General features: G+C 36.0%; 1 long non-coding RNA gene across 1 annotated transcript; it reads left to right on the top strand.

The window, feature by feature from the left end:
- Nucleotides 1-607: 607 nt before the first annotated feature.
- Nucleotides 608-6860, top strand: LOC136836947 (uncharacterized). The gene is made up of 2 exons (XR_010852511.1): nucleotides 608-781; nucleotides 2713-6860. It is a non-coding gene; the product is annotated as an uncharacterized lncRNA (long non-coding RNA).
- The last annotated feature ends 8590 nt before the right edge of the window (nucleotides 6861-15450 follow it).

The raw sequence follows: 15450 nt of genomic DNA, 5'->3' as shown, positions 1-15450 counted from the left end.
ACCAGCTGCTCTCACTTTTAGAACTTTACTCTCCTCCTTCAGTTGCTTGTATTGATAGTGAATTTTGTGTGAACTGGAAGTACATTGCATGTTACATGAATTGGGAGTACTCAACAATTTGGAAAATCTAAATATTTAGCTTTTCAGAACACAGGACTTTGGAATATAGTAGCTTTCTGTAAAGTATTTTAATAACAAAGGGATATGTCAGAAATTTTTTGTCCCGAAAACTTCTCATATTAACTGTTTTCAGAGCTGTATTAACTTCTCTTTTATTTTCTGAAATCTGGTTTCATATTCATTTTGGTTTCCTTGTGCTTCTTCCCCCAAGTATTAGCCCTTTTAAAGTTGCAACACTTTGCTGTGATCTTAATATCCTCCTAAACTCTGGTCATAAGCATTGTTGCCCTCAAAGATAATTTTGAACAATATTTCAGCCTGAAAAACAATATTTATCTGCCAACTTTAGTACATTAATGTATTTCACATTGTGTGAAGGAAATCAAGTGTTATTCATTAGAACAGGCTATTGCTTAAGCCTTCTCATATATGTGTATCAGATTTTTGTTGAACAGTTTTTCTGTAAAATAAGTGCCCTAATTTTTTCTTCCAGATGTTTTTCGCTACCTGCTGATATAAAACCAATGGCCAGAGACGTAAATTTATAAACTGAAAATGAGCGGAGGAAATGGAAATACAGGAACTTCAATGGGAGAGGAACAACTGAGGCAACATTATATCGAACAACTAGTACAGCAACTATAGAACTTGCCTTTCATAAGTATAAATATATGCTGAAGAGGTTTTGTTTTCAAATTATTTTTTGAAAATTTAAAAGCAACTTACATACAAAATGATTAATGGTTTTGTATTCATGGGTAACTCGTCAGAAATAGGAATATAGTGTTTAAAGTAATCTCTCTCAAAATCTGTCCAAGGTTGGAAAAATTCAAATTACACCCAGTAGTCTGACCTTTAAGATGGAAAAGTAATTTTCAATCATAAATTTAACAGGTGCAACGGAGAGTAATTCACTCAAGTATACAGTAGCAAGAAATTCAAGGGTTATTGTAAGCAATAGTTTTTGAATTGTTAATTTTTTCATATTGTTGAATAGCTTCAGTGTTGCTGAATATTCATAGAATTCTGTTCAAAATATAGTAATTACTGGTGTTCGTAATCCTGGATAGCTGGGTACAGTAAAACCTATGTATAACAACAGGGGTTAGGGCTAGGTCGTTATATGTAAATGTTTGTTGTGTGTCCAATATTGTCTTCATTTCACCCAAATTAACCCATCTTTCACCAAAGTTGTAAAAATCATATAACATAGCATTTTACCTTAAATTCCTTTCCATGACACTGATTAAAAATAATTAGAAGCTGACAAAAACAATAAATTACCATTACATCATGTCAAAACTTTTGACTGGTACTAGCCTAGATAGATTAAATTTTCCGGACACATAGAGAGAAATGTCTGTCTTTCAGTATTTTCTTTCTTTCTTATTGTGTATCAGTATTTTATCATAAGCTTGGAAGAAAATTAGCTCCTTTTCAACTACTATTAGTTCTGTACTATAAGTAGGTGAATTTCCTGAAAAATTGCTCAGTTCATTCCTCTATAACATATCCGGTGTTGCCTAAAAAAAATGTATGCTCTCTCTCTCTCTCTCTCTCTCTCTCTCTCTCTCTCTCTCTCTCTCTCTCTCTCTCTCTCTCTCTCTCTCTCTCATACTATGTGCAGTACTGTCAGAGACCTTAGACAAGATGGCATATTTAGGACTCCCCATTATAAGATTATAAGTTGCCATTTTTCTTGCATGGATAGTGAGTGATGTCTCGTAGTTATAGGATCAATAGAGAAAGATAGAAGTCTAGAATGTAGAGTATCGATAATTCAGTCGAGGGCGTTTTATGCAGGATATAGTTCTGAGGTCTTTTAGCAGTAAAAGAAGCAGAAATTTTGCTGTCCTATTAAGATATTATAGTGTTCTTTAGTAATTTCTTTTAGCTAATTTGCACTTTCAAATTTAAATAAAAATATTTTCAGAATTAGGCTACATTCCAAAGTGAAGCTTTTCTTATTTACTAAAGACCATTTTCTATCAGTTTTTAAAAAAGTCTAATTCAGACATTGAGAATCTCATAAATACTGTAACAATTCATTTAAGAAAATAAAAAATCCTTATGAATTTAATTTATCCATGCTTTCTAATGGACATCAAAGATTTTAGGTAAATATGATGGTTTAGTGTTTGTCACAGCATCTCATTTACAGTACTTTTGAAATTCCAGCAACTTGTCACATCGGTGATAACTACAGCTTGTCCTTTTTACAATCATGTTTAGCGATAAAAGGCTCAAAATATGTCTTACCTACACAGCTGCATTCCGTATTTTATGTTAATTGATAGGAGTGACCATATTTTGAACGGCAACTTCTTTATTTTGTAGAGAATCTTAGCAGTCTTGTGTTCAGCAAGAGTTTATTATTTTTTTTTTTCTACTAAAGTAACTGAAGCTTATATCCCCATGCACCTAATACTGAACAGCTTAATTAAGAGTCTTTAAGGGGTCTTGAAGAAGTGACTTTTTTCAGCAAACAAATCTTTACGGAAATTTTAAAGTGTTTTTATTGGTGTTGACTCAAGTTCAGTGTCTATCACAAAGTACAGTATTAAGTGTTTAAATCGTAAATTCTTCTTTCAGCTGAAAGTTGGCCACTAGCTGGAAGGAGCAACTGTATAACTGCAGCTTTAAAGGAGATGTGGATTATGGAAAATGAGTTGTTCATCTTGTAACTTGCAATGCAGGGCATGAAAATCTGTAGCTTCAATAATAGGAATTCATCTACATTAATGTTTTTTAAGAGTATGAATGAATCCTAGTTTTAAAATTTCCAATGAAGTGTTCATAGTAAGGTTTCAATTACTTCGATACTGGTTAATCAATCAGATATAAAGTTAGTTCTTTAAGGTAACACTACTTTATTTAATCAGTTTTTTGTTAGTTGTACAGTATTTAAAATCTTGGAATTTTTTTTTTTTTTTTTTTTGGTGGTAAGTTGACATAATTTCTTTGATGCAGAATATTATTATATCAGTTTCATAAAAATGTCCAGCAGTTTTCCATTTGAAATTTCCAAAAAGAACCTTGCTCATTTTTACTGAATTGTTATAATCACAACTTGATGTATCTTTAAACTATAACTTGACCAGTGTTGGTCAGCTTTTCAAGTTTAGTAATTTGGGTCATACTGTTTACTGAAGCCGCATCATTAAATCTCACTCTCATCAGTTTATTGCAGTTAATGCTTGCACAGAAATTCTGCTTAAGCTATTAGAAACAACTTTTATTGGAGCTATAAAGTTTGTCTAATATTCTATTAGGGGTTGGATTCTTTGAATTTTTTGACAAGTGTAATTCTGCCAGTCTTAATCACCACTATGATGACAAATTAAGCTATATGGGTTTGTATTACAGGTAGATTTAAGACTTCAGCTCTTACACAATGCAGTATTTGTAATATGCAGTAGCCAAAGCCAGTTTATAAATCTGAAAAAATAGCTAAAATTTTAGGTGCTAGTTTTAGAAAATAAGTCTTAGATTCAATGAAACTGAGATGTTGCTGGCAAGGAAATCTTTTGGAAACCATCGATGTTGAAGAAATATGGTTATAAAAAGTACTTGATCAGATGAAATACAAGATAACAAAAGTGATATCTTGTCAAAAGTCGTGTTTGGATTTTAAGTTAGCTCTTTACGTGTCACATTTGTTAATATATTTCGGGGTCTGAGATTTAGATTCTTAACTGAGGGGCTATAAGGTCATGATTTGTTCACAGTATGCTTTTTTCCAAGTAATTCTTTGAAAAAGTCTTCTTGGTAATATTTGCATATTTTGGCTCTTTATAATGCAAGTTTCCTTTGCCACTAGCTTTACCATTTGATGTTTATGTTGCAATGTTGTTGATTATGCCTTCACTAAATTCTTCTATCATGTGGATACGTATTGGTCAGTAGCTTTTGTCTTAAATTAGAATTTGTGCATCTTATGAACTGAACGCCTTTGGCAATCGTCATACTTAAATCATAAGTTTCTTGCATGCTTATTTTATCTTTTTCAAGTATCTAGTTTTAGCAACAATAACCTAGTTTCACGTTTCTTGATGTTCTCAGTGAGTGTCCAGCCAGTTGTCAACCTGAATTAATTGGGATGCTTGTTTAAATTAGTCATTGGTTGGGTTGCACCTTCTCTGTTGCCTTTTGTCACTGAACTTGTTGGAAAGTTGGACTTCCTAAACTGCTGATCTAAAAGTGGTTACTTTGCACAGTGTGGAGAAGAACAGTATTCATCAAAATCTTTCTCATTCTCATTCATTCGTGAGTTTGTGGAGAAGACTTAAAACACATCAGTCCCTGATGTGAGTTTTGAGACTTTTCCAGTTTCTTTCCTCTGTGGCTTTATAGGAGGTGATTACAACAAGATGCTATTTTGTCAAGTGCATGGTACAGAAACTGTCAGTCAACCACTGTTTATTAGGAAAAAGAGACACAAGAGAGAAGTATCCAAAAATACTGTCGCTCTATCTTGGGGAAGTCGTCAAGTTTTGTGCATGAGTCATCTGGCAAGGATGACTGCCCTATGCCTGGGTAACAAATCAGGGTATTGTTCCATCCTTAGAATTCAGGAGGAACTACTCAGTGTTACAGATAATGAGGTCAAGTTTTTAATGTACTAGTACTTGAGGGATGTCGCCTACTAGTCTTTAAGATCTATTCTAATGGCTCAACAGAACATCATCTTGCCTGAAGGGCTATGATGATGAAAGGTCGGAAGAGGGAAAGATGACATATTCTTTCCCTCCTATCTTATATAAGTCCAGCAGTCAGCAGGTGTATTCTTGCCATTGGGTCAGGCGTGGGTGTGTTACACAGCAGAGGTTCCACTTTCTGGTGTATTTGTATCAGTTAGGTATGACTTCTTCCATACGCTTTAAATAGGAGGTTCAGGTGGTAGGCCCTATTTATGTGATAATATCACAGCATGCAACCTTTCAAGCTGGTCTACTTGGTGTCATGAAAGTTGATGGTTTGTATTCTTGAAAGAACAAACTCCAGATTTCTTATGTATGCAAGCCTCACATCCCACCCTGAATCACCCCAGCATTTGTCCTGATTCCCAAAGGAAAAATTGAACGGTGTTTACTTAGGTAGTGGGTGGTTTGCCCATCCAGTCATTTCACCTGCCACTAGTTGACTGCCTTGTTACAAAGCTTCAACAACTGAACAAGTTTTTGCTCAAGCAGATCTGTATATCTGAGGAAAATGCAAATTACCTAAAATTTGCAAATTTTCAGGCCAAACTTTTTGATTTACAGAGATTTTGAGGTATTTTTATAGTTCATGGAATTTTGGAAAACTTCTGGTTTACAATGGTTTTCAGGAGTTTCATTACTTTACAAAGTATTTTAGGCCACTCTGTGGCTTATGGAGTTTTTTGGGGGACGCCTTGGTCTATGGGTTTTCAGGGGTGCTTGTTAGTTTATGGAGTGTGGAGTTTTTCCATCACCACTTGGTTCATGAAAATTTTATGACACTCCTAGGTTTCCAGATTTTTTTCTGGGAGTTCCTAGGTTTATGGAGTTAAAAACACTCCTTGGTTTGTGGAGTCATTCATGGCACTCATAGTTTCCAGAGTTGTTCAGGAGACTCCTTTGTTTTTGGAGTTTACAAAGTTCTTCAGGGCAGTATCTGATTTAGGGATTTCTTGAGGACACTCCATGGCTTGCAGAGACTTATTTAGGGAACTCATCGCTTCAGTGAGTTACGTGGGGCACTTTGTGCTTTAAAAAAGTTTTTCAGGGCACTCCTTAGATATGGAGTCATTTGGTGTGGCAGTCCTTGGTTTATGGAGTTGTCTGGGCTTCCCTTGATTTTTGGAGTTATTCAGCCCATTCCCTGGTTTGCAAAGGTGGTAGTGCACTTCTTGGTTCATGATATTATTTTGGGTACTCCCTGATTTATGCTACTGTGAGTACTCCATATTTTGTGGATTGATCTGTGTGAGGACTCCTTTGTGTATTGAGTGGACTTTGGGCATGAAGTGGTTTTGGATTATGGAGTTAGTCAGTGCATCCTTTGGTTCTTAGAATAATTCACAGCACTCCTTAAATATTTTTGTTACACTCCATTGTTCACTATATATTCAGAGCAGTTCTTGGTGTACAAAAGCTATTGACTTTCCTGGATTTATTGAGTTATTCAGGACACACTTTGGTTAACAGGGATAGCCAAAGCTTTCCTTTATGGAGTTGTTTTCGGGGCACTCCTTCACTCAAAGATATTCATACCTCTAGTACTTAGTTTGCAAGTTTTCAGTACACTTCTGTTTCTCAGAGAATTCCATGGTTTTCTGACTCTGAAATAGATTTTGACTCGTGGAGCAAATTAATTTTTTGTCACATAGCTTTGGCAGCTATTCAATTTTGATTTGTGGAACTTTTGGAACTGCTGTACTTATCATAAACATCATTAACATTAGTATTTCAGAAAGTACAAAAAATAAATCAGGGCATGGATTAGAAATAGCTGAAACCCACTGTATTCAAGTGTATGAGGAACTGTGAAAATTAATCATAAGGTACTGGTATGTAGATGAAATGTTCATAGCCAAAAGCTTTGAAACTGATGAGAGTGAGGTTAATGTTGAATTTCATAGCCTAGGTAACTTTATTGTAAACATTTTGTATCATTTAAAAGAGAATTTCTGTAGTTTTAGACTTCAAAGTATGTAGTTCTTGTACCCCTCAGATTTTCTTTCATAATTTCATCAACAAACTAAATTTGAAACAATTTACTTAGGGGTGAATTTTGGATTGCTGCTATCCCTTTTGAATTTTGAATTCTTTAAACAGTAACATAATATGATTCCCTTTGTATTGTGAATTCATTCAAGGATACTAACATGACATGTCCAGTTTTTATTGTTTTAAAAGACATATGCACAGTATTTTCCAATTATTATTTCATTTTTATTTAAGGATACCATCCATAATCCATTCCCTTTTGTAACTTTACAAAGTCATACTGTGAATTCTAATAAGTCATACTCTGAATTCTCTCTCTTTTGAATTTCTCTCTCTCTCTCTCTCTCTCTCTCTCTCTCTCTCTCTCTCTCTCTCTTGTTATGTTCCTCTGAAGGAACGTGATGTAGGTATTACAGGAATGCAGGTTAAAATTAAAGATTGTAGAATATAGATGAAGGAAGTGTAGGCTATAAATTTAGTGTATGGAAATTTAATGGCTAATGAAATTTTAAGGTATGGTATACTGTATAGGTTAATCAACATAAAAGACATGAAATATTGGTGAATAAAAGTATCTTTTTAAACAGGTGAATACATATAAAGGTTGAGAAACAATCCATATAAAGCATGTACCAATTTCAGCTATGGGAAGAGGAGATATAAATGTTGGAAGTTAATGTACCGTGTACACGAATAGGTCCAGCAGTGAAAAGATACAGTATTTGATTTTGTCATTTATGAAGTGCTTATGACTGAAACCGATTGAGCTCGAATGGCTAGCTCCTTGTAGGAAAGCTTTGCTATTTTTTAAGTTTTTTTATGTCTTTTTTCAATTTCTGGAAAGCTTTGTTGCTTTTTTAAGTTTTTTCAGTTCCTTTACAATCTCTCTCTCTCTCTCTCTCTCTCTCTCTCTCTCTCTCTCTCTCTCTCTCTCTCTCTCTCTCTCTCTCTCTCTAGGAGTACTTGAACATACTTTGAAGAATAAATATTGTTAAAAGTAATGAGAGATTTCTCCTTAATTTTAAATTGCATACAGTGCTGCAGAATTTCTCTTTCCCCCATCTGATGCTCACTTCCAATTCAGATCTCCCATTCCTTTCCCTTGATCCTACCCTCTCCCAAACTGGAAATGTTTAAAAGGCTTAAAACACACTGCTAGTCAGTATTCATATGACTGAAATTTCCCCCTGCCCCCTCTCTCTTGTAGCATCAGCATTTGCCATTGTATTCCTCATCGTAAAAGGGTCAAGGGGCGCATGAAGTAAATCTGTCTGTTAACTGGAGGAACCATTGTACATTTCAGCTGTTTGTTAATTTCCCTTGAACAGACCTCGTTCTCTCTCTTGCTGGTAAAATGAGGGCAGTAACCTAATTGAACTCGAATATATTGTGTTTGTCAAAATGTTAATAGTCTCTGGTAAACAAGTTGTAGCTCTGCCCATTTCCTTTTCCAGCATTCTTGTCAGAGTAGGTTTTATCTTGACCACAAGTCATGGTCAGTAATTATTGGCATACCTTGTTTAAGTTGCTCAAAAGCCTTTAATCATTTATGTAAAAATCTGATTTAAGTATGAGTTACTAATTCTATTGTTTAAAACTTAAGAGGCATCTTGAATTGTAGAAGTCTGTAATGTCAGAGAACAGGTTTTGATATAATTTTAGTGTGAATAAGTGTGCTACAATTTCAATGTCATGTTCAGTGTAATGTATGTAGTGTTCATTTTGAATAATGTAAAACGATTGTGAGTGAAACATGCCCAAGAATGTTGTTTTTTAAGGTGTTGGAAATTAATTAAAACCATGCTAAATAGTTAGTGAACCTTTTATGGTAAAAATAAATGACAATTTAAATGTAAGCGAAGTTAAATGGTAATGTGTTTTGTTTTAATCGCTAATGTCATAAGTAATTTGATGAGAGTCATTATGAAGCCTTGCCTTTTAGTCCTTTTCATTACACTTGGGATACCTAGGCTCTCTGAAAAGGGGTCCAGCTGGGGTCATAAATGTCTATTATGTCTCTGACTCCTACCATTTGTGTACTTGACATAAAGGAGGGATAAAGAACTGCCATAGTCATCTTTAGACAAACTGTGTAATAAGTTTTTAAATATCATGCCGTTGGTAGGGAAGGTGTCCAGATATGTGTGTATCTGTGTGTGTGTGTGTGTGTGTGTGTTGTAAGGATGCAAAATTGCCTTGAAAAAAGTAGTATTTCATCTGTTATTCATTTTGTGTGGAAACTGCCTAGGTTTGTGCATTTTTTTTACAAGGGGTGAAGCTACCTTTGTTTGAAGTGTATAAGATTCTTTGTTCTTTGTTTTATAAGTTGTGGGAAGTTTTCCTGATAGATGGTTGCTAATTTCCTTGATATCTTATCTGGCTAGGGAAGGTCGTGCCCGATTGCTTATTTCATTATTTAATCTTGAAAGTAAATGCAGAACGTTCAGACAAAATAGTCCATTATCAGACATTGCAGTGAAGGGTGCCATTGGTTTGATCATCCATCATTTGCTGGCACATACAGAAAAATTCTTATAGGTACTTATTAGAAATAGGTAAAAAGTTTTTCAATCTTAAATTTTTATTTTTTTATTTCAATTATTTTCTCTCTCTCTCTCTCTCTCTCTCTCTCTCTCTCTCTCTCTCTCTCTCTCTCTCTCTCTCTCTCTCTCTCTCTCTCTTTTCTTTGTTGCAACAGCTGGTATTGTACTTGTCTTTTTCCTGACTCTGTGCTTATGCCTTTTTAATGATAAGTTTCCCATTGAAAGCAAATTGAAAACCTAGATTGGCTTATTGTTTCAGTGCCGTCAATGCCCCTCACTAGGTGCACTTAGCATCACTAATGGTTGTCTGTGGAGTCCCTTCGGCCCGTAGCTGCATCTGCTTTTAAGACGCTTATTTTACCTCCATTCAGCTTCCTTTCTTCAATCTTGACGTCCTACCACCTCCAACTCCCTCTTTTCACTGTCTTAAGCACTGTATGGTTGAAAGTGCCATATAGTATATGAAATAAATCGTTAAAGTAAAATGAACAAAGTCTCCCTCAAAAATAGAAAAAAAAAGTGAAAATAGTTCCCATGTCATCTAAAACCCCTCCAGTGTACAAACTGCAACAGATAATGGCCATGCCACCAAAGTAAGTAACACTTATCCATCTTGAGTATTCTCCAGATCAAGATAAGAGGTATTGCTGTGGTGACTCCCCCTTTTATCCAGATATTACTGTGGTGACTGCCCCTTTTATCCAGGCATTACTGTGGTGACTGCCTTTTATCCAGGTATTACTGTGGTGACTGCCCCTTTTATGTAGGCATTACTGTGGTGACTGTCCCTTTTATCCAGGTATTACTGTGGTGACTGTCCCTTTTATCCAGGTATTACTGTGGTGACTGCCCCTTTTATCCAGGCATTACTGTGGTGACTGTCCCTTTTATCCAGGTATTACTGTAGTGACTGCCCCTTTTATCCAGGCATTACTGTGGTGACTGTCCCTTTTATCCAGATATTACTGTGGTGACTGCCCCTTTTATCCAGGCATTACTGTGGTGACTGTCCCTTTTATCCAGGTATTACTGTAGTGACTGCCCCTTTTATCCAGGCATTACTGTGGTGACTGTCCCTTTTATCCAGGTATTACTGTGGTGACTGCCCCTTTATTTTATCCACATTACTGTGACTGTCTGTCCCCTTCCATGTGCTTATCCAGATATTACTGTTGATGCCTTTGACCATTACTATTAGCCAGGTATTACTGTGCTGTCTGTCCCTTTTATCCAGGTATTACTGTGGTGACTGTCCTTTATATCCAGGTGTTACTGTGGTGACTGTCCCTTTTATCCAGGTGCTGTCTGTCCCTTTTATCCAGGTATTACTGTGGTGACTGTCCCTTTTTTATCCAGGTATTACTGTCTGTCTGTGACAGGTATTACTGTTGACTGTCCCTTTTATCTGTCCTTTTATCCACTGTCCCTTTTATTGACTGTCCCCTTTATCCAGGTATTACTGTGCTGTCTGTCCCTTTTATCCAGGTATTATTATGGTGACTGTCCGTTTTATCCAGGTATTACGGTGGTGACTGTCCCCTTTATCCAGGTATTACAGTGCTGTCTGTCACCTTTAACCAGGTATTACTGTGCTGTTGTCTCTTTTAACCAGGTATTACTGTGGTGACTGCCCCTTTTATCCAGGTATTACTGTGGTGACTGCCCCTTTTATGTAGGCATTACTGCGCTGTCTGTCCCTTTTATCCAGGTATTACTGTGGTGTCTGCCTCTTTTATCCATGTATTACTGTGGTGACTGTCCTTTGTATTCAGATATTAATGTGGTGACTGTCCCTTTTATCGATCCCTTTTATCTAGGTATTACTGTGGTGACTGTTCCTTGTATTCAGATATTACTGTGGTGACTGTCCCTTTTATCCAGATATTACTGTGCTATCTGTCCCTTTATCCAGTATTACTGTGGTGACTGGCCCTTTTATCCAGGCATTACTGTGGTGACTGTCCCTTGTATTCATATATTACTGTGGTGACTGTCCCTTTCATCCAGATATTACTGTGCTATCTGTCCCTTTTATCCAGGTATTACTGTGGTAACTGAAAAGCATTATTAATAATATATTTGCATGGTCTCGAGTACATGAAATGAGGTATGATAAACTCGTAGAGTGTATTTACCACATAAGTTACAAAGGGAAGGGGGATGGAGGGAAGGGGAGGGGGACAGGTTTGAAACCTACCCTGTTAGCTTCGCTGGGTCAGATGATGACTAAGTGCCAAGGTTTGTCTAGATCAGTCAGGCGGTTTGGATTTCTGTAGTACACAAACATTTACTTTGATTCATAAGATACAGGACTATTATTGACAGAGGTTAAAATAGGCAATCAAGGAAGCTAAAGGAGACCTTAAAATAGCATGTATCATTGACCCATCAACTTTAAGAACTGTGCGCCAGTTAAAGGATCGGGACTAGAACGAGCAAAGTAATGGAGAAGCTGAAAGAGTAATTAATTTGTCACAAGATAACCGATTATCCATAAGTAATTCAGTTGGAGAAGTTTCCACTCAAAGTAGGTACGATGTTTACGTTGTTCATATTATATAATCCGAGCACCGTAGGGGGTAGTGTGCCATCAATGCAACTATTACGGTACAATGTTGGATTTACTTAAGGTTCTTTGCAGCGGCACTTCGGCCCCTAGCTGCAACCCCTTTAACTCTTTTTACTGTATCTCCATTCATTTCTCTTTTTCCATCTTACTTTCCACTCTCTCCTAACAATTGATTCATAGTGCAGTTGCGGGGTTTTCCTCTGTTACAACTTTAAAATCTTTTTTAGTTTCAATTTCATTTTCAGCTCTGAATGATCTCATAAGTCCTAGTGCTTGGCTTTTGTCCTAAATTTTATATTCCATTCCATTCTGTTCCTATATAATCTGAGTAACATATTTACCCTAAACATGCTGGGAAATTGGATTTGAAGAAAGCATTGGTTAAATATCCATCCAAAGGTTGCTTGATAGTGCCTCACCACCAAAGGCAAAAAACCAAAACTGGTAAGTCAAGCATATTAAAACCAAAAGTTTATGCAGAATATTGTACTGATATCACCCCATTCCCAGTCAAGAACAACCAAAATATAGAAGTAACAGAAAATAGAACAAATAGAAAAAACATACAAGACCCTGGCCGGAAAAAAATAAATTGTTGACAACTTCAGTTCAAAAAAAGTTCAAAACTGATAAATGCTTCCAACTCCGATCACGCCAATCAGGGAAGAAAATTAATTCACTGTACTGCTTATGCATGGCTGAACGTAATTAGATAAATACCAGATGTCTTCAAAATAACCAAACTCCTGATTTAACATGAAATAAAATGAAACTACGGGGTCGGCTGTAGTCCTTAATGCAGATGTCATAAATGCTAACTTTTTGTATGTTCCAACTAAGGTGAACAGTCTGAGAAACTTATTGCATTTCCCAACATAGGCGAACAGTGTACGTAGAATGTTACAATGTTTGTTAACTGCAGAAAGTCACAAATATGAAAGCATGAAGAATCAATAAATTCTCCCGAAAAAAAAAAAAAATCACACTGAAGTGATGTTATCTCGTCTAGGAGTAGACCACAAATCCGTGTGGGCCATGGATACTTGATGAATAGCCCACATTTTCTGGGTGCAAGAAATGCAGGTCTACACGAACAGTTATTCATACAGTACTTGAATGTCCAAGCTTCAAACAAAGGCTGAAGTCAAGTTTTGGAAATTTTGTCAATCTTCATAATTTTAATTTTATCAAATTTGTAATCTCAGGTCTCGTTAGACTTTCATGGTAACTCGAACCAAAATTAAAGGAAATAAAAGGTAAATGTCTGAATATAATATTGTTGAACAAGAGATTTGCTCAAATGAAAAATATAGTGAAATGAAACATCATATCACCCTAATCCACTCGCCTAAATTTTCATCCCCTCCATGATTGGGTGGACTGGAACTAAAAATAAGAATTAGTTGAATTCCAACAACGTTTCATTTGACAATAATCGTGTGTTGTCTCCAGCCCGCAAGGAGGAATGTTGAACATTAATAATTACCAATGAAATAGTAAGATGATGAAAATAATAAAGTTAATGTGCTAGGCAATGACAGTCTTGAGCATTTGTTACGTACGTAACCCGCCCTACTTGGCAGTGCATTAATTTATAGCATTAAATTATTTACAGTATTACCGTAACTATTTGTGTTAGTACCTTCACTGAAGACAACCGACTTTGTTTGAAGCAGAATAAATTGTTGTTGTTTTAACAACGATATTATCAACACATTTCTAAAATACCTAAAGCATTGTCATCCGCTGACATATCTAGGAATTTGAGTGGTTTGTCGTAGATCATTTATGCTAAGTGACAGTTATACGATGATACTTATTTCCCAAGCCGGTAACATAATTCCACCTATTATGATAAACAAACTGGCAAAAATACACTGTAATACTAGACGAATTCCATCATATGAAATTTTTGAGACAATACTAATTATTGTTGCTACAGATATTGAACCCTGATGTTCTCGCCTAGAAACGATAAAATAAGGGTCCATGGTGGTATGAAGAATATCAGAACTGACTCGTCAAAAAAGTAGACTCCCTGTTATTGGCAAAATATCGGAAGGTGGTGGTAATAAGAATTGCATAGAAACTGTTTCTGTAACAACACAGCACATATCAGTGAAGTTTGGCAAAAAATTCTGGAAAGCAATGATGTAAACAAGACCACGAAACATGCCTTAACTTTACTTTAGTAGAGTTCAGGATTCATTTGCGATATGTAGTATACTGTGTGTGGAAAACACGCGGTGCTCCAGGAACATAAAAGTTGATTCCGAAACTGACGATCTATATCGCAGTAAATGATTCACAAGTGAACAATATTGTAGTTTGCCCTTCCAGTAATAGCTCGGCTCTCGGTCAAAACCAATTTGATTTTAAAATGATTAACATTGTAGCTCTTGGGCACAAAGCAACTTATTTCAGTAACCAATCTTGGACAAGAAACTGGATGTTCATGTAAAGTAGTGGGAAAAATTAAGATTATCAGCCTTTTCACATTACTTCTACGGTTTTCCTTATTTAATCTTGATGTCCAACATCGAACCTTTACCTCCCAGCTCCACCATCAGCTCCCTGGGCTTCCAGGCATGCGTTGTCAATGATAACAAAACTCATTAACCAACTGTTCTGATTGTCATGTTCGTACTAAAAAAGGGTGCCATATTGAACTAATATCGTCCCGTCTTCCCATCAATCACACTCGTCTGACCCATGAGTATTTTGATAAATAACCCACTCGAAAAAGTCACTGAACGCAGAGAGTAACATCAAACGTGATTAGGAAATCCAACTTGCATTCAACAATATGCATCAATATCTGAAATATCCTGGAGAGAAGTTTGTCAATGTATTTCTAATTTGTCTTTTCTTCTAAATTTCTAGTGAGTTGCAATACATTGACGGAACATTATCTCGAACAACAAACACTTTTGGTCGATCCTTTGAAATTAAGAAAAAAATTCTCTCTCTCTCTCTCTCTCTCTCTCTCTCTCTCTCTCTCTCTCTCTCTCTCTCTCTCTCTCTCTCTCTCTCTCTCTTACATCTACAATATAGGGTTGTATTATGTTCAGGGAGGCTTGCGTGAAATTCAGAGGATGGGTTCTACATTTTTCCTGTGTAGTCAATAATTCTGTTGTGTCAACTTGCAGGTAGCTGAAATTTACATTTACGTAAAACCAAGCACTGTGCAATCGTCATGGTAGGATAAGAACAGAAGATAAATATGTAATACTGTAAGCAATAATTTCATTTTGGTGGGCTTAGCTTTTCTTGGTATGTCTTATAATGAAATAGTGTAGAGATATTCCGTCATGTTTTCTTCATGCTTTAGAGTAATCTGTTTGGTAAGTAAAAGCCTTTTGTAAGTGCTATAGGTCTAGTTAGGAAACCAGGTACACAAAGAGGCTTTTATTTTCAGAGTCATTGGTGTATTTACAAAAAAATTGTTGCATGGGAAGGAGTACTGCTTTGCTTTATTTAGTTTTCACGTAAGGTTCGCCTCCGTTACTTTTATAGAGGTTATTTC

Source organism: Macrobrachium rosenbergii, chromosome 57, assembly GCF_040412425.1.
Source record: "Macrobrachium rosenbergii isolate ZJJX-2024 chromosome 57, ASM4041242v1, whole genome shotgun sequence".
In the NCBI taxonomy this organism is placed as follows: Eukaryota; Metazoa; Arthropoda; class Malacostraca; order Decapoda; family Palaemonidae; genus Macrobrachium; species Macrobrachium rosenbergii.
Note: the sequence above shows the minus strand (reverse complement) of the source record. Positions and strands in the feature narration are given on the sequence as shown.